Source organism: Rhincodon typus, chromosome 43 (genome assembly GCF_021869965.1).
Source record: "Rhincodon typus isolate 14 chromosome 43, sRhiTyp1.1, whole genome shotgun sequence".
Taxonomy (NCBI): Eukaryota; Metazoa; Chordata; class Chondrichthyes; order Orectolobiformes; family Rhincodontidae; genus Rhincodon; species Rhincodon typus.
The window spans coordinates 2,756,772-2,783,864 of record NC_063374.1 but is presented as its reverse complement, the minus strand read 5'-3'; the positions used below and the strand labels follow the sequence as shown (position 1 = coordinate 2,783,864).

Here is a 27,093-nt window from a genome sequence, read left to right as displayed (position 1 = left end):
GGGTCTGATAGCATCTGTGGAAATAGCAACAGATTAACATTTTGAGTCTGGTATAATTTCTTTGGAACTGAAAGGTGCTGGTAAATTAGGTTCATAGACTCAAACAGCATTTTAACCTTCTCCTTCAAACTGAAAGATTTGTGAAAAGTAGAACAAGGAAATGCAAATGTTGGAAATCTGAAAGAAAAACAGAAATTGCTAGAGAAACTAATCTGGTCTAGCAGCATTTGTGGACAGAAAACAGAGTTAAGGTGTTGAATCCACTCTACTGGAGTTTCTCCAGCAATTTCTGTTTTTGTTTGCGAAAGATTTGTGTATTTGGACCTTTGGTTATGTGGCTGGAAGACATTGAGGTGAAATGTCTGATACAATGTGTATAATGGAAAAGAAAAGTTTAGTTTGAGTTACGAACTCAAACAGGCACTGCCCTGCAGACAGGTTGCCATGGCAACACTGACAATACATTCCATTGCACAGAATCACTTCATTCCAAATTCAGGCCTTTTCTGTTATTAACTACAATATTAACTTCAATCAGAGAAAGTGAGAAAATAGTTATATTCTAATATGTGATGTTTATGTCTATAATTGTGAAACTATCAAAAAATCATACAATTACCAGCCGACAAGACAGTGTAGGGAGGATGAGAAAATGACTGAAGAAAAGTAACTGCTGTGAACCATGGAATGTATCCTTGTACATCACAGATAAGAGAATTGCCAGTTCTTACAATCTCTAAGAGAAATTCCAGCTGTTTTTTCCTCACTTCCTGCCAATACCCAGCAAGGAAGACAAAGAAGAATCAGGGGCCAGAGCTGGATTACTGCAGTGTATAAACGTGAGGAGATACTGATGTAAGGGGGTATCAGGACTGGAAACACCAGAGATAAAGCTCAGGGCACCCGAGGTTCCATCCAGCAGCTGACCCAATGTAAGTGACTATGGACATACGGGACTCTGATTGATGGATTAGAATAAGATACAGGAGAGGAAGGAGAATCTGCTCAACTTCTATTTCTCAGTAAGGTGTGACAGTTGCCGATCCTGTCTCTCAAAGTTGCTAAGTAATAAGGCAAGATGTCAGCTAGAAATTTCCATCGATATACAATTTGATTCCTCTACACCTTATCCTTTGTTCTTGTATACATACTTTATTTCCAATTTCGGAAATCTATCACATTTCTACCTTTGTGTTTAATTTCACCAGATTTATGACCATCCCATTCAAATTATAGAATGGTGATGGGGGAACAAGACTTGGTGTGAGTTTGCAGACCAGCAGCGGCGTGTTGGATGAGCTCAAGTTTACAAGGGAGTTGAATGTGGGTGGCTGGCGAGGAATGTTAAGTCTAGAGGTAACAAATGAACAGGTGAGCATTTCAGCAGCAGATGAGCTGAGACTAGGGTGGAGTTGGGTGATGTTGCTGAGGTGGACACAAGTGGTCTTGGTGATGAAATATTTCCCCATGGTTGTGAACAGTCCGGTTCAACCTCAGATGGTTATTAGTGAGATGAAGGGATGAAGTTGGTGGTGAGGGAGTGGAGATTGTAGTGGAGACGGACATAATGGCTTTAAGCTTCCCAATATTTAATTGGAGGAAATTTCTGCTCACCCAGAACTGGATATCAGACAAGTCGGTGTAACTGGGAGGTAATGATGCTCACCTGGTACTTCTCATTGGCAAAGACTGGGGTTTGGGAGATTGTCATCAAAAATCTTGTTGAGTAGTTAAAATAAAAACTGCCTCTCCTTCATCCCCTGCATGTCCTACCTCTTCACCCCCGTCCATCAGTTTCTCTCTGTCCTTCCATCGAGGTCTGTCCTTTAAATTAATAAGGCACTGACCAGTTGAGATGCAACCCAACTGAGGGAAGTGGGAGCTGAAATTGCAAATGTATAGATCCAGACCATGTGGCAATTCATTCCTGAAAGGACATTTATGAACTAGTTGGGTTTTATTACAATCCAGCAGCTTTCATTGTCATTTTTTCCCAGCTTCAGCCCCACAAATTACTTGCTTCATTCAGCTCAGCCTCACAACCTACCGTTACATTTTTGAGGGTTCTCTCTGACTACCTTATGTTGCATTTTCCCTTCATTTCACAGGGTATGAGAACAGGTGGATTTGCAATTAGGAAACTGAAATCAAACATCACATCAGTATCTGACAGAGCTGAGCTGCCCAATTTCATGTAAACAGAATATCATCAGATTTTGAATATCAAAGGAAAAAAAGCACTGTTCCCACTCGGGAGAAACCGTACGTGTGTGTGTGGGTGAAAATTCAGCTGTCCATCTGACCTGCCAAAACACAAACGCAATTCGTTTCCCATTGAATCTGGAAACTCAATTATGTATTCACACTGGGGAGAGGCCATTCATCTGCTCTGAGTGCAGGAAGGCATTCACTCAGTCATCCACCCTGATAACGCACCAGCCTATTCACAGTGACGTGGCACCATTAACGTGCTCTCACAAGGCACTGGGTTCAAGGACTCATCTCACCTCACTATACCCCTGAGAGTTCTGGAGGGGCGACCATTCAACTGCTCCGTGTGTGGAAAGGGACTAATTCAGTCATCCCACCTGCAAGTTTAACAGTAACCACAGTGATTGTAAACTGTTCTTAATTGGTATGGTTTATCATTTTCAAGTAGGAGGTTTTGGATAGGTTGTCTGTCCTTTAAATTAATAAGGCACTGACCAGTTGAGATGCAACCCAACTGAGGGAAGTGGGAGCTGAAATTGCACATAATTGTGATCATAATTTAATCAATGTTCTTTACTTTCAGGATGATGCTGGAGGACTGAAAAATTGAAAATGTTATGCCCTGGTTGTAAAAAATAGTCCAGATTAACCTTGCAGCTACAGACCAATCAGGTTCACTTGGGTTGAGAAACTTCTCAAAACAATAATTTGGGACATTATTAACACCCACATAGACAATTGCCGTATAATTAAGGAAGGTTAGCATTAATTTCTGAAGGCAAAATCATGCTCAACAAATTGCTGGAGTGCTTTGAAGAGCTAATAGATTGTGTTGAAGTGTGTGTTAATGTGGTACACACCAACTTTCACAATGTATTTGAGACTGTGCCACACAATGGACTTGGGAGAAAGGTCAGAACTCCTGAAACAAAAGAGACAGCAGCAACATAAACATTGAAGTGACTGAATACAGGAAACGGAGAGTAGTCATGCATTGACATTTTACAGGTGGAAGAATATTTGTAGTGGAGTCTTCTGGGAATCAGTGTTAGTGCAGTTGCTTTTCTGCTTTGCTGTACACTATCAAAAATAGATTTTAAAAGACTTTTAATACATATATATTTGATGACTATTGCGCTGTTGAACATTATTTCATTACACACATCTTCTGCAATCACGTGTTCTGAGGAAGGGTCACCGGACCCGAAACGTTAACGCTTTTCTCCTTCACAGTTTTTATTCTATAATCACAGGACTGGACCTAGTGGTGACTTTCCAGAAATGTTTTCTGAAATAAAAGTTAGCTGGAATACTGTACCTATATCTCATGTACCTCCTGAAGGGGCTGGAATGTTAAACTATCGTGTTAAAAACTGCCACAGACAGATTGTCACCGTGGGAAATAACAAGTTAGCCTGCTGCTGTAAGGAGATTTTAATGGCTCCATTCCCACCACCATCCGACCAAAAAGCAGATTTTTTTCACATGACTCCAACAGTGTTGACCTCAGCTCCCTTCGACAATTTTGAAATAGCTAGCTGTTAAGTGGACAGCGAAACCTCAAACAACATCTACAGTTGAAATCTAAACCTCTAATTCCAAGCAATGAAGATGAAGCCTCTTGCCTATAAAAAGCAGCAAGAAATCTGTAGAACAGCATCATACAAGCAATCAACATCCTTTCACCAAAACAGTGAAATAGAATGTACATTTCAGGAATATTTCTCATGACATTCGAGGGAATTTTAATGGGAAGAAACTGACTACTTAATTAACCACTCCCATAAAGGAATTCTAGACTGTTAACTCCAGTTTTGCACTTTTGGAGACCACATTAAAAGCACAGATATTTTGGAACTAATGGTCTTGCAAATTGAATGCATGTTTTTATTCTTGTAGATTTGTATTTCTTCTTGCATACTTATGAAGGTGCCTTCATTGCAAACAATTCCCCGAGCATCCAAGAGTCTGTTGAATGAACCAGATTTCTAAGTTGACTTTAAACAGCTACCGATCCAGAATATTAAACTCTAGCCCAGTGACAGGTACAATTAACATCAGTAGAAAGTAACATCCAATGCCTTGATTCTTACTGCCAAGCCAAGTGTACAGGAAAGATTTCCGATGCTACAATTTTGCCCTTTAATTCTGGCTATCCATGTTCTCCACTGTCAGTCTGGAGGCAATGGGATCAATTAGAAATCGGAAAAATGACCCAGGAGATGGTGCCATTACCCGAGGAGGCCTGGGGCAGACAGCCAGCCTTGGATCTCAGCACTGTGACCAAAAATTAAACGAAGCAATAAAACAGAAACCGTCCTCCATCACTCACCCCGTCACTCTGCCCACGGTCCATCCATGTCACCCAGTACCCTCCCCCTACCCCATTCACCCTCATCTACTACACCAATTTAATGCTTACATCCACTCAGTATTATTTCTCCAGCTCCTGCCAGCTCACCCAGTATCCACAAATACCCACGCACACAGGAGAAAGCAAATTAATGTTTGACATTGCAGATGGCTTGCTATTGAGGAAAGTGCTCTCATTGATAGAAACACTTCTTGACAGGTCTTGACATGCTTGGCAGTATTTGACATATTTGACAGTTCTAAGTATATTGTGCATCTTTTGTGCACCATCATCTTCACAGTGAGCAATTCTGAGTGGAACCTGACCTTCCTGATCAACGGCAACAGCAGAATCCAATACCTACCGTTTCAGGTGAGCTCACTGGTGTCTCCACAGGTGGGATGAGGTAACGAATCCCTTCCAACACATGGAGCAGATGAACGGCCTCTCCCCAGTGTGGACTTGTTGGTGTGTCAGCAAGGTACCTAACTGAGTGAATCCCTTCCCACAGTCGGAGCAGGTGAATGGCCTCTCCCCACTGTGAACCCGCTGGTGTGCAATGAAGCTCTGAATGCCTGAAACTCTTTCCATGTTGAATGCAGATGCAGGGTCAGTGTGAATCTGCTGGTGTGTCAGTAGGTGACCTAATTGAGTGAATCTTTTCCAACACTGGGAGCATTTAAAAGATCTGTCCCCAGTGTAAACTCACTGGCGTGTCAGTAGGTGGGGTAACTGGATAAATCCCTTCCCACACTTGAAGCAGGTGAATGGCTTCTCCTCAGTGTGACTGCACCAATGAGTTTCCAGCTTTGATGGAGAAGTGAATCCCTTCCCACATTCCTTACATTTCCACAGTTTCTCCATTTGGTGCCTGTATTTTGTTTTGAGAGGAATAATGATTGGCTGAAGCTTTTTCCACACAGAATATGTGTACGGTTTCTCTCCACTATGAACAATGCTCTTTCCTTCCATGTTCAAAACCCAATGGTATTCACACGTCAATATGCCACGTGATTCCATCAGATGCTGATGTGATGTTTGGTTTGGAGATTTGTGACTACAAATCTTCTCATTCTAAATTCCTGTGAAATTGATATCAAACAGAAAAAAAGGGAATGAGAGAGAACCTACAAAAACACAACAGCAGGTTGTGAAATTGAGCTGAATGAATCTTGAAAAGTTTGGGCCCGACACCTGGAGAAAATAACCATGAAAGCTGCTGGATCATCATAATGTCCAACAGGGGCACTGCCATTTGTCACATACAGGGACCTAGGCTGGGAAACTGCCACTCCCTTGCCACTGACTCCATCTCTCTCCCTGATAAATGTCGAGGCTGAACCAGACTGTTCATAACCATGGCAAACTTTTTCACCAAAGACAAGCATCCAATCACATAACCCCATCATCAACAAGACCTCAGTAACTTCACCTGACTCCACCTTAGTCCCAGCTCATCTGCTGCTGAAATTCTCATCCATTCCTCTGTTACCTCTAGACTTAATAATCTTAACACATTCCCTGGCAACATCCTCATAAATCTTTTCTGAGCAGCAGGAAGACTAGAATTGAATGCAGTTTTCCAAAAGTGGCCTAACCAATGTCCTGTACAGCCACAACACGGCCTCCCAACTCCTATACTCAGTGCAGTGACCAATAAAGGCAAGTATACCAAATGCCTTCTTCACTACCCTGTCTACCTGCAACTCCACTTTCAAGGAATTATGAACCTGCACCCCATGGTCTCTTTGTTTGACATCACTCCCCAGGACCTTACCATTAAGTGTATAAGTCCTGCCCTGATTTGCCCTTTCAAAATGTAGCACCTCACATTTATCTACACCAAACTGCATATGCCACCCCTCAGCCCATCGGCCCATCTGATCAAGGTCCAGTCGTAGTCTGAGGTGACCTCCTTCACTTGTCTACTACACCACCAATTTTGGTGTCATCTGCAAACTTACTGACCATACCTCCTACATTCACATCCAAATCACTTATATCAACTACAAAAAGCAGTGGACCCAGCACTGATCCTTGCGGCACACCATTGGTCACAGGCCTCCAGTCTGAAAAGCAATCCTCCACCATCACTCTCTGTTACCTACCTTTGTGCCATGTGCTGGATATAATTTTCAGTCCTTCTCTTGCCACAGGAGAGGTGTCAGAGATTGAAGCACAGCCAATGTGGTACTCTAATTCAATAAGGGAGCTAGGGATAAACCAGGAAACTACAGGCCTGTCATTCTTACATCAGTGGTGGGCAAACAATTGGAAGCAATTCTGACGAATAAAATGCATCTGCACTTGGCGAGGTAGAGATTAATCAAGAACAGCCAGCATGGATTTGTTCAAGGAAGGTCATGTCTTACCAACTTGATTGAATTTTTCAAAGACGTATGTGGATGCATAGATGACAGCAATGTAATTGAGATAGTTGCCTTGGACGCCAGCAAAGCTCTTGATGAGGTCCTGTGTGGGAGACTGATAATAAAGGTAAGAGCCAAGGAAATTTAGCAAATTTGATCCAGAACTGGCTGAGTGGCAGGAAGCAGAGAAATGTGTTTGTGTCAGAATGCCTGTGCCCAGAGGAATTCTGCAGGGGTCAGTGTTGAAGCCCTTGGCCGGTCAGATGGGCTGATCAGTGTCAAATGGAAGTCGATCCAGATAAATGTGAGGTGATACACTTGGGAAGGACAAAGAAGGTAGGGAATACATGATGAACAGTAGAGCCATGGGAAGCATCGAGCATTAAACTGACCTTGGTGGGCATATCCATGGTCCCTTAATGTATCAGGTAGATAAAATGATTAAAAAGGCATATGGGATACCTGCCCTTATTAGTTTTTAGTTTCACAACTACAGTGACACTGACAGAAGGATAAAACTCTAAGTAAGGATTCATCTATTTCCTTACCAGATAGGTAAACCCAGCTTCCTGACTGTCCACTCATTGAGCCTACAAACTTCAGTAGGGTCAGTACTGGAGTTCACAGCAGGAATGATCCCAGATTGACTGCCAGGATCACATCCCTCATGGATATTCCAAGTTGTGAATCTTCTCCCTCTCACTCACTCACTCACACACACACACACACACAAATATAACAGGGAATTCCAGGAAGTAAGCTTTTCTCTGGAGAGCAAATATCTATTGTATAGATGTACCCGTAGTGACTAAGCTCCTGCATAATCCTCTATCTGTTATTTCAATGCAGAGTTTAAACAATGTATTTAAAATTAAGGGAATTAACATCTGCATTAAAATGGTAGGGCTCAGGACTGTCAGATAGACATATTACATCTGCACAGAATGGCTAGCTTCACAGTCAGACTGGAAACCTAAATCTGCTGATTCACTTTTATTCAGGAATAGATCCCAATTTGACCCCAAATCAGCCAGTTTGCAGCATTCCCCATTAATCTCGCTGAGTCTAAACCCAGTTGTAACAGTGGTTGTGTTCCATGTCCAAGAACTGTGAACCAGGCAGGAGAGTGGCTGGGATGCATTTCTTCCCGATCTCAGGGTGAACCCATACATTGGCTTTGCTGTCAGTGAATAGAGAACCCAAGTCTGTTTGTCATTCTTAACGTGATCCTGAACAATTGTATTCAGGCTGGCGTTCTGTATCTGCTGTACTGCCCCCAGATTGGTCTTTCTGAGCTCCGGCCAGGTGAAAAAGACAGAAGCTAACAAAGGCGTCATTCATCCAAGGCTAATTTATTTGATGTCTGACCTGATTATTACACTCCAGTCCAGTCACAGGGATTATTAACACAGCAGAAACAAACATCACCTTTCAGAATGAACATAATTCACTCTTGGATGTGACTAACAGCACCAGCTACAGCAGACTGGAGTCACTTGTGAACTCTCTGGCATCTCAGTGTTGTCAAATGAGTCCTTTCTCCCACAGAGAAGAGTGAACAGTTTTGCACCAGAGTGAATGAGTTTTTGTTACCTTTGATACATTTCGCTTTAAAATCTCTGCTCGCAAGAAGAACTTTAAAACAGGTTCTTATCAGTGTGAACATGTTGCTGTGTGCTGAGGTGGGAAGGACTGACTGAATTTCCTCCCACACTGGCAGCTGCTGAATGGCCTCTCCTCAGTGCGAGTGCACTGGTGGACACGGAGTGTGAATTCAGGAATGTGCAAGCAGGTCTGATAAATTAGTGAAGCCATTCACACACATGGATCAGGTGAGTGACCTCTCCCCGGTGTGAACTTGCTGGTGGCGCTGCCAGTTCAACAATCACTAGAACCTCTTCCCACAGTGAGACTGGATCAATGGAATGGAACCACAGTGAGTGCACAGGAGCACCATCAGTGAAAGAGGTTTTATAAATCTTGTCACAGGTGAAACACTCACACCCTCTCTCTCCAGTATCGAATTGCTGGTGACTACGAATGACGTATGGAGAAAGGTGCAAATTCATGTCTCAGGCATTGGGGGGGGGCCTTAAGAGACAGTATGGCCCATTGGGTAGTTAAAGGGTGGCAGCCAATCAGATTGTCTCAATCACAGTGACAAAGAGGTTCCATGAGCTCCTCACATTTGTTGCTGGAGGTGAGGATGGAGAACACGGGAAAAGGACAGCATTTCAAAAGGATCCAACTTGTCAGAATTTTAAAATGACTCAATGCACTAGTTGAAACAAAGCTAACTGATTTGACATTTACATGGAATATTAATATCTAGAACTGAGCTGGAGTTTAGGAGGTGATTGCAGTGTAGCAGGAGTGTCCCTGGACTAGTGATCCTTCCAGATGGTAATGCTCAGGTGATACAGAATCAAAACACTACAGCAGCTGGTGGAATTTAGATACCATTCAAAAGGTCTGGAATTAAAAGCTAGTCTCCCTGGTCATGCCATAAAACTACCACTGATAGTCAGAACAACTGATCTGGTTCAGCAATGTCCTTGGTGAAAAGAAATCTGTTATCCATCTGGCCTACATGTGACTCCAGACACATAGTAATGTGGGTGACTCCTAACTGCCCTCTAAAATGGCCCTTTGTTGGGGAATAAGTAACAAACAACGACATCCAACCATACTTAAAAGAACCTGGTTCCCAACAATTTGCAGAAATGGATCCAATCAACACATTAAGGTTTTTGCAAATATTTGTAGCTCGGATTGTGGGTGAGATTGTTGACTTGTTCGCCGAGCCGGCTTGTTTTTGTTCAGACATTGCATCACCATGCTAGGTAACATTATCAGTGAGGCCTCCGATGAAGTGATGTTGTTCGACTCCACTTGGAATTTATACTATCCAGTCTGTTATGGTGAGTTGTGTCACCATAACAAATCCTGTCCCACACTCAAGAGCAGGTGAATGGCCTCTCCCCAGTGTGAACTCGCTGGTGGACAGTGAGTTGAAACGATCATTTGAACCCTATCCCACAGTGACAGCACCTGAATAGTCTCTCGCCAATGTGACTATGCTGATAGCTCATCAGTTCCTAGGAAGTTTTATAACATTTCCCAGAGTCTGGGCATTTGAAAGATCTCACTTCAGTGTGAACTTGCTGGTGCATTGGCAGGTGGATGACAAAATGAATCCTTTCCCACACTCAGAGCAGGTGAACGGTCTATCCCTAGTGTGAACTCACCGGTGTCTCAGCAGATATCGTGAATGACTGAATCCCTTCCCACAGGTGAATGGTCTCTCCACAGTGTGAGTTCACTGGTGTACGATGAATCAGGATGAGTGCATGAAGCCAGTCCCACAGTGAGAGCATCTGAATGGTCTCTCCTCAGTGTGAACATATTGATGCGACGTCAGCTCTCTGGAACTTTCAAAGCAATTCCACAGTCTGGGCATTTAAAAGATACCTCCATAGTGCAAACTCGCCTGTATGGAAGGAAGCTGGATGATCAACTGAACCCCTTCCCACACTCAGAGCATATGTGTGGTCTCTCCCCAGTGTGGATTCACTGGTGTACGATGAGTTGAGATGAGTATCCAAACCTTGTCCCACAGTGAGAGCGTTTGAGTGGTTTCTGGTCAGTGTGAACACGTTGATGGTACATCAGTTCCTTGGAACGTGTAAAGCATATCCCACACTCTAGATATTTAAAAGAACTCTCACCAGTGTGAAGTCACTGGTGTTTCAGAAGGTGGAATAACTGAGTGAATCCCTTCCCACATTTGGAACAGGGGAATGGTCTTTCTCCAGGGTGACTTCACCGATGTCTTTCCAGGTCAGAGGGGGATTTGAAATTCTTCCTACAATCTCTACATTTCCACGGTTTCTGCCCGATGTGACTGCACTAATGTTCTGAGAGGCCAAATGATTGTCTGAAATCTGGTCCAAACACAGATCATGTATACGGTTTCTCCCCACTATAACAAGTGCTTTTATCTTCCATGTTTAAAATTGACAATATTCAAGTTAGAATAAATTGTGTGACACCATCAGATCCTGATGCGATATTTGATGTAATTTTCCAACTGCAAAGCTTCTCCCTCTAATACCCTGAGAAACTGAGTTAAGACACAAATAAAAAAAAAGAATGAAAGAAAGCCCACAAAAACACAAAACTGGGGAAACAAGCTGGTTGAGATTCTATTAAAGTTTTGTATGAATTTATGGGACAAAAAAAGAGACGATGAAGGCTGCTGGCTGTCATTGAAACCTCCTCTAAGATTGAAGGGCAAGGGCAGCAAGTCCAAGGAACTCTGAATATCAAGGGATATCAAGAGTTTAAAAAATAAAAATGCATATGTTAGGTACAGTGCAATAAAAACAGGAGGGGGGCCCTTCAAAAGTACAGAGTGTAAGGGGTGCTTAAAAAATAAATTAGGAGGGCAAGTCTGACCACGAAATATCTCTGGCAGATACCATGGGAAAAAAGTCCTAAAGCATTTTAAAAGTATTTTTAGAATAAGAGGATTGCCAGGGAAACTTTGGGGCCTACTAGAAATCAATAGGGCAACATGCGTGTGGAGCCAGAGGACGTAGGTGAGATCTTAAATGAATACTTTTCATCTGTATTCACAGTGGAGAATGACATTGCAAACGGAAATTTCAGTGGGGTTGCTGAGATTCTAGAACACATTAAGATTAATTTGGAGGAGGTGTTAGATCTTGCAACAGGCAAAAAGGTGTATAAACCCCACGGACTGATGGGATATAGAGTCAGAGAGCTTTACAGCATGGACACAGATCCTTTCATCTAATTCGTCCATACCAACAAGATATCCTAAATTAATCTGGTCCAATTTGCCAGCATTTGGCCCATATCACTCTAAACCCTTCCTATTCATGTACCCTTTCCAGATGCGTTAAAATGTTGTAATTGCACCAGCCTCCACCACTTAAACTGGCAGCTCATTCTATACATGCACTAATCTCTGCGTGAAAAAGTTGTCTCGTAGGTCCCTTTTGAATCCTTCCCCTCTCTCCTTAAAACTATGCCATTTAGTTTTGTCTCCCTTACTGTGGCTATTCATCCTATCCGTGCCCCTCATGATTGCTGTGAGGAAAGATCGAGGGGACTGGGCCTGTATTCTCTCAAGTTTAAAGGAATGAGTGGGGAGCTCCTTCAAGCAAACTAAACTTTTAACCAGGCTCGGCACGGAAGATGCAAGAAGGCAGCCTTCCTTAGATCAGGTGGGATCTGGAACTAGGGCCCAGGGGAGTTTGTAGCTGTGCTCCCAGGCCTGGCCAAAGTGACCATCAACGGGTCCAGGCAGTCAGCTATAATGGGGGACTGCTACCCATCTTCTGCCCCAGTCTATTCAGTTTCTCTCTACATAGTTCCAACCCTCCAACCCTGGCAACATTCTTGTAAATCTTTTTTGAATGCTTTCAAGTTTAACAACATTTTTTTGTTATAGCATGGAGACCAAAATTGAATGTAGTATTCCAAAAGTGCCCTAAAATGTTCTGTACACCTGCAATATGACATTTCAACTCCTAAACTCAATGCACGGACCAAAAAAGGCAAGCATACCAAACGCCTTCTTCACTATCCTGTGTACCTGAGACTCCACATTCAAGAAATGATGAACCTGCACTCCAAGGTCTCTTTGTTCAGCAACACTCCCCAGGAACTGAAAAGTAGCCCTCCACCACCATGCTTGTTTTCTAACTTCAAGCCAATTTTTGTATCCAAATGGCTAGCTTTGTGTGGATTCCATATGATCTAACCTTGCTAATTATCCCAAGCTGCAAGGAGGCAAGGGAGGAGATTGTTGGGGCCCTGGCAGAGATAGCTAATGCTTCACTGGCCATAGCTGAAGTACCACATGGCTGGAGGATAACTAATGTGATTCCTTTGTTCAAGGAGGGCAGCACGGAAAGGCCAGATAATTAACTGGTGATGTCGTGATAGGGAAATTATTGGAAAAAAGTCTGAAGGACAGGATTAGTCAACATGGAAAGGCAGAGATTGATCAGAGATTGTCAGCATGGATTTGTTAGAGAGACATCCTGTCTAACTGAATTGAGATTTTTGGTACTGAGAATTTCTTCCCCATGACAAATGCATTTAAGACCAGAGAGCAGAGTGGAAAGGAACAACTGTCTGTCCAACTGTCTTTCTCTCTCTTTGGGCTCTATCCTATCATTTACTCCCTACCCCACCCACCTCCCTATTTTCTGCATATAAACTGATGTTTTCCCAGCCACTATCAGTTCTGAGGAAGGGTCACCGGACCTGAAACGTTAACTCTGTTTTTCTTTCACAGATGCTGTCAGACCTGTTGAGCTTTTCCAGCAATTTTGTTTTTGTTGTAATTGGTTTAAGAGGTTGTCTGAGAAAATGAAACACCCAGGGGGTGGTAGATAGAGGCAACGTGCTGCCTGAGAGAGTGGTGGAAACAGGTAATCTAGCAACACTTAAGAAGCATCTGGATGAGTACTTAAAATGCCAGGGCAAGGTCAGATATGGCCCACATGCAGGTAAATGTGATTAGTGTGTCTGGGTGTTTGTTGGTCAGCATAGAGGCGGTGGGCTGAAGGGCCTGTTTCACTGATGTACGTCTCTATGAAACCAAACTGATTCACAAACGTCCTTCAGGGAAGGGATCTTGCCAGCATGTCTGGGCCTTTAAAATACTCGGGTTTCTGTGGGAGGACAAAGTGAGTGGTGGAAGATACAGGAAGGAATAGGATTTTAAATATTTACTACTCAACCAAAACTGTGTCAGAATCTCCCAGCACCTCACTCTTCCAAAATCACAACCACCACCATCTAAAAGGACCACACTATCAGGTTTATGTGACAATCATCACCACCCAATCACACACCATCTTGACTTGTCTGACATCCAATACTGGGTGAGCTGAAATTTCCTCTATTTAGATATTGGAAAGACTGAAGCCATTGGCGTCACTTCCTGTTACAAACTTTACTCCCTCAGCCCTGACTCTATCCGTCTCCCTGGGCACTGTCTGAAGCTGAACCACCTTGTTCACAACTAACATGAAATACTTCACCCTAAGTTGAGCTTCCAACACACATCCCCATCATCACCAAGACCTCAGTAATATCACCAGACTTCACGCTAGTCTTAGTTCATCTGATGCTGAAACTTTATTCCTTTTCTACCTCTAGAATTAACTAACTTCACACACTCCTGGCGGGCCTTCCACATTCAATCTCCCAGTAATCTTAAGGTCATGCAAAACTCCCAGGTGCTTATTCGCACTAGACATTTTCACCCTGTGCAATGGCCTACCCATTTTCTGGGTGACAAAGCACTAAGCTATTGAAATTCTTATCCATATTGTGAAATTTCTCCATAGCTCCTCCCACTCTTGGTAATCTCCTTCAGCCTCAGAACTCTCTGAGATACAATGTATCCTAAATTTCAACCTCCTAAGCATCCCTGATTTTAAGTGTCCTGTCTCTAACATCATGCTTTCACCATCCAAGGGTATAAGCTTTTGCATTTACTCTATAAATGTCAATCACTTTCAACCTCACTTCCTTTCTTCAAGTTATTCCTTGAAACCTTGTTCTCAAAAGGGGCAGCACGGTGGCTCAGTGGTTAGCACTGCAGCCTCACAGCACCAGGGACCCGGGTTTGATTCCATCCTCGGGCAACTGTCTGTGTGGAGTTTGCATATTCTCCCCGTGTCTGTGTGGGTTTCCTCCGGGTGCTCCGGTTTCCCCCCACAGCCCAAAGATGTGCAGGCTAGGTGGATTGGCCATGCTAAATTGCCCGTAGTGTTCAGGGAGGTGTGGGTTATAGGGTGATGGGTCTGGGTGGGATACTCTGAGGTTCGGTGTGGACATGTTGGGCCAAAGGGCCTGTTTCCACACTGTAGGGATTCTATGATTCTATGAAACTGATGGCTTTGGCCCAGTTTTGGTCACCTGTCCTAATATGTTCATATCTGCCTGATGTTAAGTATTGTTTTATGACCACCTAATGTAATATCTCATCATTTTATTCCATCAAATATGTGAAAAAAATACAAATTATTGTTCATTTGGACAAATACTCTGGTCGTTCACTGTCATTTGGTCTCTACTTACCGAACAGTATTTTGGGAGCACCTTCACCACATGTACTGTAGTAGTTCAGGAAGGTCAAACATCATCTTCTCCAAAAGGTAACTGAGGATTGGCAATATTTACTGAAATCTGTGGAAAGAGACAAGAGTTAATGTTTCAGGATATGCTGAATTAATTACGGAGAATAAACATGGTGCAGACTTTTTTGCTAACATAAGCTCAGAAGCAGAAGAGAAAAGGACTGCATTGCAGGAAGAACAATACTTGACTTAGAAAGATATTCTGAGAAGGGAAAGCTTCTAAATCCACAGCATATGGTCAGGAAGATCTGAACTAAAACTGGAGAAGGTACAGAAAAGATTTACAAGGAAGTTGCCAGGTTTGGAGAGTTTGAGCAATAGGGAGAGGCTGAATGGGCTGGCGCATTTTTCCCTGAAGCATCAGAGCCTGAAAGGTGACCTTATAGAGGTTGACAAGATAATGAGGGTCATGGATATAGTGAATAGCCAAAGTCTTTTTCCCATGGTTGGGGAGTCCAAAACTAGCAGGCAACAGTTTAAATGGAGAGGGGAAAGATTTAAAAGGGAGGCGCAACATTTTCATGCAGAGGGTGGTGCATGTATGAAACAAGCTGCCAGAGGAAGCCGTCGAGGCGGGTACCATTACAACATTTAAAAGGCATCTGGTTGGGTACATGAATGGGAAGGATTTAGACAGATATGGGTCAAATGCTGGCAAATTGAACTAGATTAGATTAGGATACCTGGTCAGCATGAACAATTTAGACTGAAGGGTCTGTTTCCATTACGTATGACGCTATGTGTTATAGTAGAAACCTCAGCTGGACACAGATGACAAAACTAACATGGACAGAGGAAGGGCAGAAGTGAAACACAGCAATGTATTGAAATCGAATCAGATCCACACTAAAGGAGACACACCAGCCCAGAGCCACAGAACTTCTCACAGGTAACAGACAAAATTGTTGATGAATAGTCAAAAATACTAAACAATGTCACTATTTTCAATTTTACACTCTCTTCTTGGAGCCTACAGTTGGAAAGGTATCAGGAACATTGGGGTCAGAGGAAAATCTCATAGTTGAGGAAATCCCCCTGGGAGTGACTGATGTCACTGTGTAGTTGTTGCTGCATGATGACATCACACACAGGAATACAGAGCATCTGGGCCTGCACAAGTCAGAGATCACCCACACTTTGGGAAGGATGGCTGGGTCCCTGATGAGGTGCCAGATTGGTCCATTCACCAGAATGGTTCAGGACTGAGGGATTGTGATGTGAAGGAGCAACTGAAACTAAAGGGAGAGTAGACAGACCTGCAAGATATAAATAAGTTGTTCATATTAGCTGATAGGAAATGGATCATGGGATACTAATTTAAGAACTTAGACAAAATGACAGAGAGAATATAATGAAGAAATTATACTCAGTACATGATAATGACTGGGAAGTCAATGCTTACCCAAAGGCCAAAAATATTGAGTATCTGATGAATCCACTGATTCTGTCAGATTCTTAAATGATGGTTGGTTGGAGTTTTCAGTCTGTGAATCCTCTTCAAATACTCTGGAAAAGAAATTTTGAAAGACAGTGTCAGGGAAGGTTAGAACTCAAACAAATTATTCCCTTTGTCTGATTTTTGCACGTATGCGCTTCCAAACCTCAGTGATAGAAATTTCCAAAATCAATCACTATCAGTCCAGGATAGAACAGAGCCATAAAAACCAAAATGTGGAAGCTGTAAATCAGGAACAAAAACAGAAGTTGCTGGAAATGCTCAGCAGGTCTGGCAGCATCTGTGAAGAAAAAATAAGAGTTAATGTTTCAGGTCACCGGACGTGAAACGTTTATTCTGTTTTTTTTTTTCTTCATAGATGCTGCCAGACCTGATGAGCATTTCCAGCAACTTCTGTTTATGTTATATAACAAAGCGATATCAGGTTGTAAATGTTAATGTTGTTTCTCTATCCATAAAGGCTGCCAGTCCTTTGGGGTCCCAGCACCTTCTATTTTACTTTAGAAAATAATAATGTCCCTTTCCTTCTGGCTCAAATCGACCACACACACTTCTGCTGCATAGTGCCACTCAATGTGATCGGCAGTGTTTGGATTCGATAGTGACTTCTAGTCAGGGTTGTCAGCGACCGCCCTGGGTCTTCATGTGACTGACCAACCCACAAATCTTTGGACACATGAAAAATGGATCTGGAGGGAAGGATTTGCTTCCTTTTCCTTCCTTGTCTGCTGCTCCTCTCTCTCATCAATTAGACATTCGGTGTGAAAGGCTAATGCAATTTGATGGACCAGCGTCTGCAATCCTTACTATCCCTTGATGGAGAAGTTGTCTTCATTCTGAACAATGGGCAGCAAGCCTCCTCCGAGTCATTCCAGACATTGCCCCTTACAAAGGTGGCGTCCACAACTGCCTCTCCACCATCCTCCCCCAAACCTTCAAGTGCCCCCGATAAAGATGGCTTGCGGAGCCGAAGCCTGCCCCTGGACGGAAGCCTGGAGCCGTCGTCCTATTTGATGCAAACAGAAGCCCAGGAGTTTCTTCTTCGGATTTTAATATTTGCACAAAAATGTTACAAAGTCTTCCTGTGACCTGCCGGATCCACTGCGCTCTGCGGTCCGCTTCATTTTCACCGAAAAGAACACCTCCGTCCGTCGCCATCACTCACTCAGCGCATGTTGCGTCTGCGCTCTGTTTCCTGCATTGTTGATAGTGGACATTCCGAAGCGTGTGGGATACTGGGTAAGTGATCTGCCATGGATCTGTTTATTTTCTTGAATTTCTTGCTGTTCCTGATACTTCTTTTGAGGGGATACCTTGAGGAGGGGCGATGGCCTAGTGGTATTATCGCTGGACTATTAATCTAGAGAGATACGTAATGGTCTAGGCAACTGGGTTCAAATCAGATTGTGCAATTTGAATCCAACAAAAACCATTGTTGATTGTCAGATAAATCCGTCTGGTTCACTAATGTCCATTAGGGAAGGAAGTCTGTCATCCTTGCCTGGTCTGGTATACATGTGATTACAGACTCGCAGGAATGTAGTTGACGCTGGACAATTAAGGGATGGATAATAAATACTGGAATAGCCAGTCCTGTCCTCATCTGTAAATGAACATATTTTTTCAAAACCCTCTGTCAAAGCATTTTCTCGTCCTGAGAAAACATAATGCAAATTACAGTGTCTTGTATCACCAACACACCATATACAGGAAGAACAACAATTTAAACCAAGGACTTGGTGGATCCTCAGAGTTTGATGAACTACTGCCTCCGATTTTGTTTAACCTCCTTCAGACATTCCAGTTCGAAGGCATCATTTTATTTGTATAATTTTAAAATGACAAAATCATTCTTTATGTTTCTCAGTGGTGCTAGTTAACATTCTCATCAAACAGAAGTGTTTTAAAAATATGTTTAAAGATTCTGAATTTATATTCAATTCTGAAATGTGAAAGCAAATTCTGAAAATGCCTTTAGGAGTACATTCAGTTGATAATATACAGAAAATGCAGGAAGAGATTAGCAGTTCTGGTCTTTGTTTTGTTTTGGAATGAAGATGATCTGATGAAATGATGTGTCCTTTTTACTCACTGAGTTGCTGGAAAAACAGGTCTGGCAGCATTTGGTGACACTTCCTCAGAACAGATGGTAGCTAGGAAAATGTCAGTTTATCTTCTGCATATGAACAATTACCTAGCTACCATCAGTTTGCTGAGAATATTGATCTGTTTAAGGTTTGGTGGTTGTTTGAAGGTGAGAAGTAAAGGCGTATGGATGAGCTTGGCGAGATGCTCATTATCATCAATGACATGTTGAAGGCTGCAAAGAACATGTCAAAGTTTCTTCGCTTTGGTGAGTTACTGGATAACAAAGGGTACTTTATCAGTCGTAACCTGTGTCTGTCTTCTGAGAAGTTCCATTGAGTTTTTGCTATGGCACGTCAGAACTGGCAATTGATGAGTTGAGCATTCTATCCCGGTCTTATGAGGGTGTCGTTCAAAACCTTTAGGTGTCCATTTGTTCACAGCAAATGACCCAGCCATCAGGACAACATCGTACATAACACCATACAACCCTGCCATGGCAACCTCTGCGAGACAAGTCAGATCATCAACATGGATACCACCATCACACGTGGGAACACCAAGTACATGGCAGATCCTCATGTGACTCAGAAATGTTGTCTATCTCATACATTGCAGGCAAGAATGCCCCAAGGCATGGTATACTGGTGAGATCAGGCAGATGCTATGACAATGGATGAATGGACACCACGCAATAATTTCCAGACAGAAATGTTCTCTCCCATTCGGGGAACACTTCAGCAGTCAAGGACATTCAGCCTCCGATCTTTGGGTAAGCATCCTCCAAGGCAGACTTCAAGATACACAACAGCACAGAATCGCCAAGCAGAAACTGATGGACAATTGCCGTACCCATGAAGACGGCCTCAACTCTGATCATGGGTTCATGTCACACTACATGTGACCCGACCACACTGTTCTATATCTGTAAAATCTTCCTTACTGTCCTGTTTTGACACCATCAATTTGATAAATTGTTATGATCTCTCTACCTTAATTAGTTTGCACAGTTTTGGATTACTTTCTACCTTGGTTAGACCCTTGGCATGCAACTGTTATACCTATCATGTTATTCCAGTCATTTGGTTTGTCTCCAGCACTACTTTATCTTTTTTTTTGAAATTATCTCTCTGCCTCATTTAATCAGATTATTGGTCATCCCTTCACTTGTTACTCAGCCATTGACACTTTACTCACACCGTCTGACACTTTAATCCCCTGCAGACACTAATTGGATACTCCACTCACATCATTTGTATGATCTTTTGATCTCTCTGCCCTTGATCTCTCTGCCCATAAATTTTGTGTTCTTTGTCCTTTTCTCTCACTTCACCTGACAAAGAGTCTACGCTTCAAAAGCTCGTGATTTCAAATAAACCTGTTGGACTATAACCTGGTGCTGTATCACTTCTGACTTTGTCCACCCCAGTACAACCCCAGCATCTCCATGTGTTGAAGGAGTAACAGCTGAGGAGTGGAAGATGTGAATGATTTTATTTGTGACTGGGAAGAATACACTGGAACCTTGGATTTTGAGGTTCCAGGTGGATTTGCCTCAGTGTGAAATGAGAGATGAAATAGTAGTTAGTCAGGCCCAGCTAGCTCAGGCGGCAGAGCATGAATTCTTAATCTCAGGGTCATGGGCTTGAGCCCCACGCGGGGTGCCTTCATTTTTAGAACTTCACTTTGGAGGTGGAGCCCAGCCCTCCAATCCACTGGCAGTATCACCGCATGAAACAGGGTCTCTCTCCTGTTGCTTTTGTTCAGAGACTGGTTTCTGCGTGAAAACCATCTCTGCTGTACTGGAAGTGCCAGACAAGTTTGTAGGTGCAGCTGAATGTAAAATGAATGATGTCACTTTCAAAGGGGAAAGTTCCACTCCAGCCCTGCAGCAACAAAACTATTCAGAGCCACAGAATGAGAATAGCCACTTCCTGGAGAGATTGGCAGTGGTGGCTCCATGTCAAATGGAGCAGAACCAGAATTAACTGATTCAGAAGATTCCAATGAAAACATTAGGGAACTCTCCCTGAACATTTACAAGGAATATTATCTTCTTGTGTGACTGTGTGGGTTTACACAATGAAATATTTATTCTCAGTAACAAAGGGGCAGGGTTGTGAGTTTTCAGTGTAGGAGAGAAGTGATCTGTGTGAACGGGAAAGTAAAACATTCCCAGAGCAGAGAGCGCTGATGTGTCCAGAATAGCTCTCTCAATTTCTGTATTTTTAACAAAAACAGAGATTGCTGGAAAAAAACACTCAGCAGGTCCTGGCAGCATCTGTGAAAGGAAAGCAAAGTTAACATTTTGGGTCCAGTGACCCTTCATCGAACGTCGGTTTCTTTTTCCATTTACATCTCCCTGTGCCTTTCAGCAACACCCTTTTTGATTGAATCTCTCCTGTCTTCCACCTTCATACTGAGCTTCTCTTTTATTATTTCCTCTCTCTCTCTTTTCCAATTTCTGGATTTGTTGCAAACATGTCCCATCTCTCACTTTGCCCAATTCTGATGGAAGGTCATCGAACTGAACAGTTAACTCTGCTTCTATCTCCTTAGATACCAGATGACCATAGATGAGAAGATGTAGGACCATGATTAGGCCTTTCAACCCATCTAGTCTACTCTGTCATTCGATCATGACTGATATGGTTCTCAACACCATTATTGAGCCTTCCTCCTGTAACATTTGATCCTCCTGGATTTAGGATTCAATTTCTTTTCCAGCATGGATTTGAATCCAGCCCCCTCCACATGCGCTGGTAGCTTGTTACACCATCTCTTTGTGTGACCGAGCTCGATTTCAGTCATGCACAACAAAACCAAACTGTTCTGGACAAAGCAATCCATGATGCATGACAGCTCGATTGGGTCGGTGGCCCTATTCTGTTTCTGTAATGTGGAGATTATCATGTTTGCCTTACATGCAAAAGATCCCTGGTTTGATACCAAGCAGAAATAGCACTGCTCCCTCATTATCCAGCCAGGGTGTGTTCTTCCCACTTTTCGATAAATGGAAAGGAGTTCAATTTATATTGCTGTTCTCATCACAAAATCTTGCTGCTTCTAATCTGAGGACAAGGATTTTGTTAAAAATGTTCTAAAGGCAGGGAGAATCTGCTGCAGCCATTGACATTTTTTTTTTTAAATCGCCTTTTTCGCATGAGAAGAACCATTCGTGAGGAACGAGTTTCTATAAGTTGTGTCCCAGGGGTGGGCAAGAAGCTGCTGATTGAAGCTGCAGTGGCCACTTTCTGCTGGTGGCTGGGGGAGGGGGTGGAATTGGAGAGTGTGGGGTCAAATCCTGACACTTGTCCCTGTCTCACTCTGTGTGGAGCTGGGGCACAGAGAATCATTGATGGGTGTGTTTTGAATCCAATCTTTTCATGGGTTAAATGTAGGTATGTGGTCACTCTAATTGTTCGATCTGAAATAACTGAAGTTCCTTGCCTGGATGGTCTTGGACCACAAATCTTTTAGCTTATAGCTTGACGTTGATCAGTTGAGCCACAGAAACTAGCATTAACAAGCCATGCAAAATACCTTAAAGCAGAGTGTCAGCAGAGATTCAAAGGGCTGTTGTGAAGCTGGAGCTCTCACTGTTTTCAGAGTCTGTCGTCAATTTTCCCACTTTCATCATCGAGAATGTCACAGGCCTGAATGGCTGCAAACACACAGAAGAAAATCAAACATTGCAAACTTGAAGTTTCCCAGCTCCTTCAATGTAACTGCCAGAGGTATATCATTTGTGATTCTGGTCCCAGTAAGATTCAACACCACGATTCAAGAGAGACGGGAGCTTGAATGCAGCACCTCAGACAAGCCAGTCAAACCATCTACCATTACTATATACTGGCTATAGAATCCCTACTATATAACTTCTTCACCAAGTCCTCCTAGTTGATGTTGTCCAAAATCTTAAATTTGTATCTCATAGTCCATTTTCCCTCAGCTAATGTGAACGTCTTGTTTTTATCTACCTTACCTAATCCAATTATAAGCCCATAAACTCTGTCAAATTTCCCTTCCACTCCAGTTGTTCCATTGCATCTCAAATCCCTCAGTCCTGAACGTTCTGGCGAATGATAAGTCTATCCCCTCTCAGGACCCTCCCATCCTTCACAATGTGTGGTGATCTCTGTTCTCAATATACCTGGTCACCCTCTGCCAGGACGAGGGATATTGTGAATTTCTGAAATAAAGGAGAGGGCGCTGGAGGAACTCAATGGGATTGGCAGCCTCTTTGGTGACAGAAGTAATGTTCTTGTTTAGAGCCAGTTATTACACTTTCCTCTCTGTACTGATAGTGATGGATTTTGGAAGCTTTTTTCACTGAGGCTTGTAAGGATGGATGTACACACAGAAAAAAAATCAAACAAAAGGAGCAATTTGTCCATCTGATTTCTAACCCGGACTGACACTGTCTTTCCTGAACTTCTTTTACAGAATATTTGAAGAGGATTCACAAACAGGAAACTCCAATCAAACATCAAATCAAAATCTGACACAATCAATTGATTCATCAGAAACTGGATATTATTGGCCTTTAAATGTAAGTATTGAGGGGGGATCTTATAGAAACATATAAAATTGTGAAGGGAATAGATAAGATAGAAGTAGAGAGGATGTTTCCACTAGCAGGTGAAGCTAGGACAAGAGGGCATAGCCTCAAGATTAGAGGGAGCAGATTTAGGACTGAACTGAGAAGGAATTTCTTCATCCAGAGGGTTGTTAATCTATGGAATTCCTTGCCCAGTGAAGTCGTTGAGGCTACTTCAGTAAACGCTTTTAAAAAAAAGGTAGATTTTTTTTGAACAATAAAGGAATTAAGGGATACGGTAAGAACGCGGGTAAGTGGATCAGAGTCCACGAAAGGATCAGCCATGATCTTATTGAATGGCGGAGCAGGCTCGAAGGGCCAGACGGCCTACTCCTGCTCCTAGTTCTTGTGTTCTTGTGTTCCCATCATTACCACTCACTGCACATAATTTCTCCATCATATCCTCCCTATCAATCTGGACCTAAATCTCACATTTGTATCCCATGATCCATTTGCTTCCAGCTAATGTGAACATCTTGTTTTTAATCTACATTGTCTAAACCAACAGTAAGCAGTACAGCTCTGCCAAATCTCTCTTCAGTTTCAGATAATCCCCACTATCAACATCCTGGGTGTTATCATTGACCAGAGACTCAACTGGACTCACCATACAAATACAGTGATACAAGAGCAGGCCAGAAGCTAGGAATACTGTGGCGAGTAACTCACCTCCTGATTCCTCAAAGCCTGTCCACAATCTACAAGGCGCAAGTCAGGCATGTGATGGAATACTCGCCACTTGCCTGGCTGAGTGCAGCCCCAACAACACTCAAGAAGCTTGACACCATCCAGGACAAAGCAGTTTGCTTGACTGGCACTACATCAACAAACATACACTCCCCCCACCACCAACGCTCAGTAGCAGCAGTGTGTACTATCTACAAGATGCACTGCAGAAATTCACCAAAGATCCTCAGACAGCACCATCCAAACCCGCAACCACTTCCACCTAGAAGGACAAGACCAGCAGATATATGGAAACACCACCACCTCCAAGTTCCCCTCTAGGCCACAAACTATCCTGACTTGGAAATATATCACTGTTCTTTCACTGTCACTGAGTCAAAATCCTGGAATTCCCTCCCTAATAGCATTGTGAGTCAATCTATAGCAGGAGGACTGCCGTGGTTCAAGAAGGCAGCTCACCATCACCTTCTCAAGGTCAACTAGGGATAGACAAGAACTGCTGGCCAGCCAGCGACGCCCTCATCCCACAAATGAATAGAAAAAAAATTAATGTCTCAATTTTGATATATTCTGTCAACGGAACCAGTTTGCTTCCTCTCAGTGACCCTGCCATCCTTCACAACGTGTGGGAGATCTTCGGTTCGCACAGACCCAGGTGCTGTGTTCCTGTGTATGATGTCGCAATGCAGCGACATTAACACAGTGACATCATCCGCTCCACGGGGATTTCCTCAACTGTGAGATTTTTGTCAACTCTAGTACTTCCGATATCTTTCCAGCTTCAGGCTCCACTGGAGAATTTCAAATCGACAACAGTGATGTTGTTGAGTATTTTTGATTATTCATCAACAATTTTGAGCTTTTAGCGTTCTGCCTGTTACGTGTTAGAGGTTCTGTGGCTCTATGGCTCGTGTGTCTCCTTTAGTATGGGTCTGAATCTATTTCAATGCATTACTTTGTTTCAGTTCTGCCTTCCGCCTGTCTCAAATTATGCCAGTACTTGTCTGTTTAATACTTCTCTGTTACTTTATCAAATTGTGTCTGGATGAGGTTTCCACTGCTTTTCTTTGACCATATTCAATGGATTTAGAAGTTTCATCTTCCAACAGTGCGTTTCTCAGTTTGGAATTGTTCTTACTGCAGTCCTTTTTCTATTCTGCTTCTGAGTTTATATTAACCACAACGTTCTGCACCATGTTTAATCTCTGTAATTCGTTCAGCATATTCGGAAACATTAACTTTGTACCCACTCTCCACAGATATCAGTAAATATTGCCAATGCTCAGTTACTTCTAGAGAAGATGGTGTTTAACCTTCTTGAACCACTGCAGTCAGTGTGGTGAAGGTGCTCCTGCAATGCTGTTAGATATGGAGTTATCAAATGATACTGAAAGACCAGTGGTATTTGTCCAAATGAACAACAATTTGCTTTTTTTCCCCCACATTTTGATGCAATACAATGATCTGACATATTACACAGGATTGTCATAAAACAATATTTGACGTCAGGCACACACGGAAATTTTAGGACGTGTGACCAAAACCTGGGCGACAGAGGTCATTTTTACGGAGTATCGTGAACAAACAAAGGGAAGTTGAAAATGAGGGAGGTTTTGGGAATAAATTCAAGAGCTTATGCCCTTGGAAACTGAAAGCATGGAAAAGGTGAAAAAGTGGGATAGTTAAAACCAGAAATCCACAAGAAGTTGGAATTCAGGGAGTTGGAATTCTCAGAAAAGAAAACCAAAAGAACTGTGGATGCTGGAAATCAGAAACACAAACAGGAATTGCTGGAGAAACTCAGCAGGTCTGGCAGCATCTGTGGAGAGAAAGCAGATTTAACGTTTCAGGTCCAATGACGCTTCTTCAGATTTATCTCCAGAGGGTTATGAGGCTGGAGGGATTACCAAGAGATGGAGGTGCAGTGGTGAAATTTCAAAATAAGGATAAGAATTTCAATATCTTGGTGCTTTGTCACCCAGAAAATGTGTATATTAGTGAGCACTGGGTGCGAGTAAACACACAGGCAGCAGATTTTTCGATGACCCCAAGATTACAGGGAGGTGGAGTGTGGGAGGCCAGCTGGGAGTGTGTTAGGATGGTTAGGTCTATATGTGACAAAGGACTGGTCGAGTTTCAGCAGCAGGTGAACTGAGTTACTGAAGTTGAACTGTGGTTTTTGTGATGATGGGGGATATGTGGTTGAAAGTTCACCTTGGGGTGAAATATTCCACTGGGCTTGTGAACAATCTGGTTCAGCCTCAGCCAGTTACCATGGAGAGGGATGGAGTTGGAGGTGAGGGAGCGGAGTTTGGTTATCCGCGCGGATTGACATTTAGCGTTGTCTGATTAACTATGGTGTACACCCCTTTCAGGCTGGAGCAGGCTTGGCAGAAGAACGGTGTTGTGAACAAAGTTATTAGCTTTATTGAGACAAATTGGAGAAGTTTATCTGTTGCCAAGCAAACTACAGTAATAAACTCAGACAGCTATTTAGAGTTCAATGTGGGTTATGCTGTTCATATCAATTACTAGATTGTAGAGTACTGAAAGTACTTCCCGTATCTTTTGCAGCCTCGGTTTTCAAGCTTTTTCCTCTCTCGGGCATTTATCTTCTGATTCTGGTTGCTCTCCGTTGCACAGATGTTTCTTGAGAATCTCTTTTATCCTTGTTCTTCTCTGATTAACCTCGTCTTCTAACCAGTCACAGTTCCTATGAACAACACGCACCTCATTTAACCGCATGATGTTCTGAATATTCATCATTATTCTGTTTTCCTCTTATCTCAGGACTGCTATGTTTATGACATTTATTTCCCCAACATTTCTTTATTCGCTGACAGAGCAGTGGCAAGAGCTATGTTTAGCTTTTAGCTGCGGGAAGCCTTTCCAAACACGACTTAAAATCTCACGATCTCTAACTTGGCATCTTTTCATTTAGTTTCTAAGTTTCGTTTATCTACTGCAAATACAAGATTCTGATGAAAATCGATGTTAGCTTCTAATAATGACAACAGGAAGCACTGCGCGTGCTCCAGCTCGCACTGAGGCTCTGGTGATTGATGTCAGCGCGGGACCATTAGGAGGACAGGGGGCGGGGCTCAAGGACAGGACGGCGGCGGCTGGTCTTCCAACCAATCGGATTG

At 42.9% G+C, this 27,093-nt stretch overlaps 1 long non-coding RNA gene across 3 annotated transcripts in view; it reads right to left on the bottom strand.

Moving 5' to 3' along the window:
• The window catches only part of LOC125487629, a 40,068-nt gene that overhangs the window by 692 nt on the left and 12,283 nt on the right, over window positions 1-27,093 (bottom strand). The window contains exons 4-7 of one of the 3 annotated variants that reach the window (XR_007265997.1): window positions 22,204-22,324; window positions 16,522-16,625; window positions 15,061-15,168; window positions 2,813-5,646 (exon numbers count right to left, since the gene is read on the bottom strand). This is a non-coding gene — a long non-coding RNA (uncharacterized LOC125487629). Of the gene's footprint in view, window positions 1-2,812; window positions 5,647-9,779; window positions 11,057-15,060; window positions 15,169-16,521; window positions 16,626-22,203; window positions 22,325-27,093 lie in introns of those variants that run through there. The other 2 variants (XR_007265998.1, XR_007265999.1) reach the window with 2 other exon arrangements.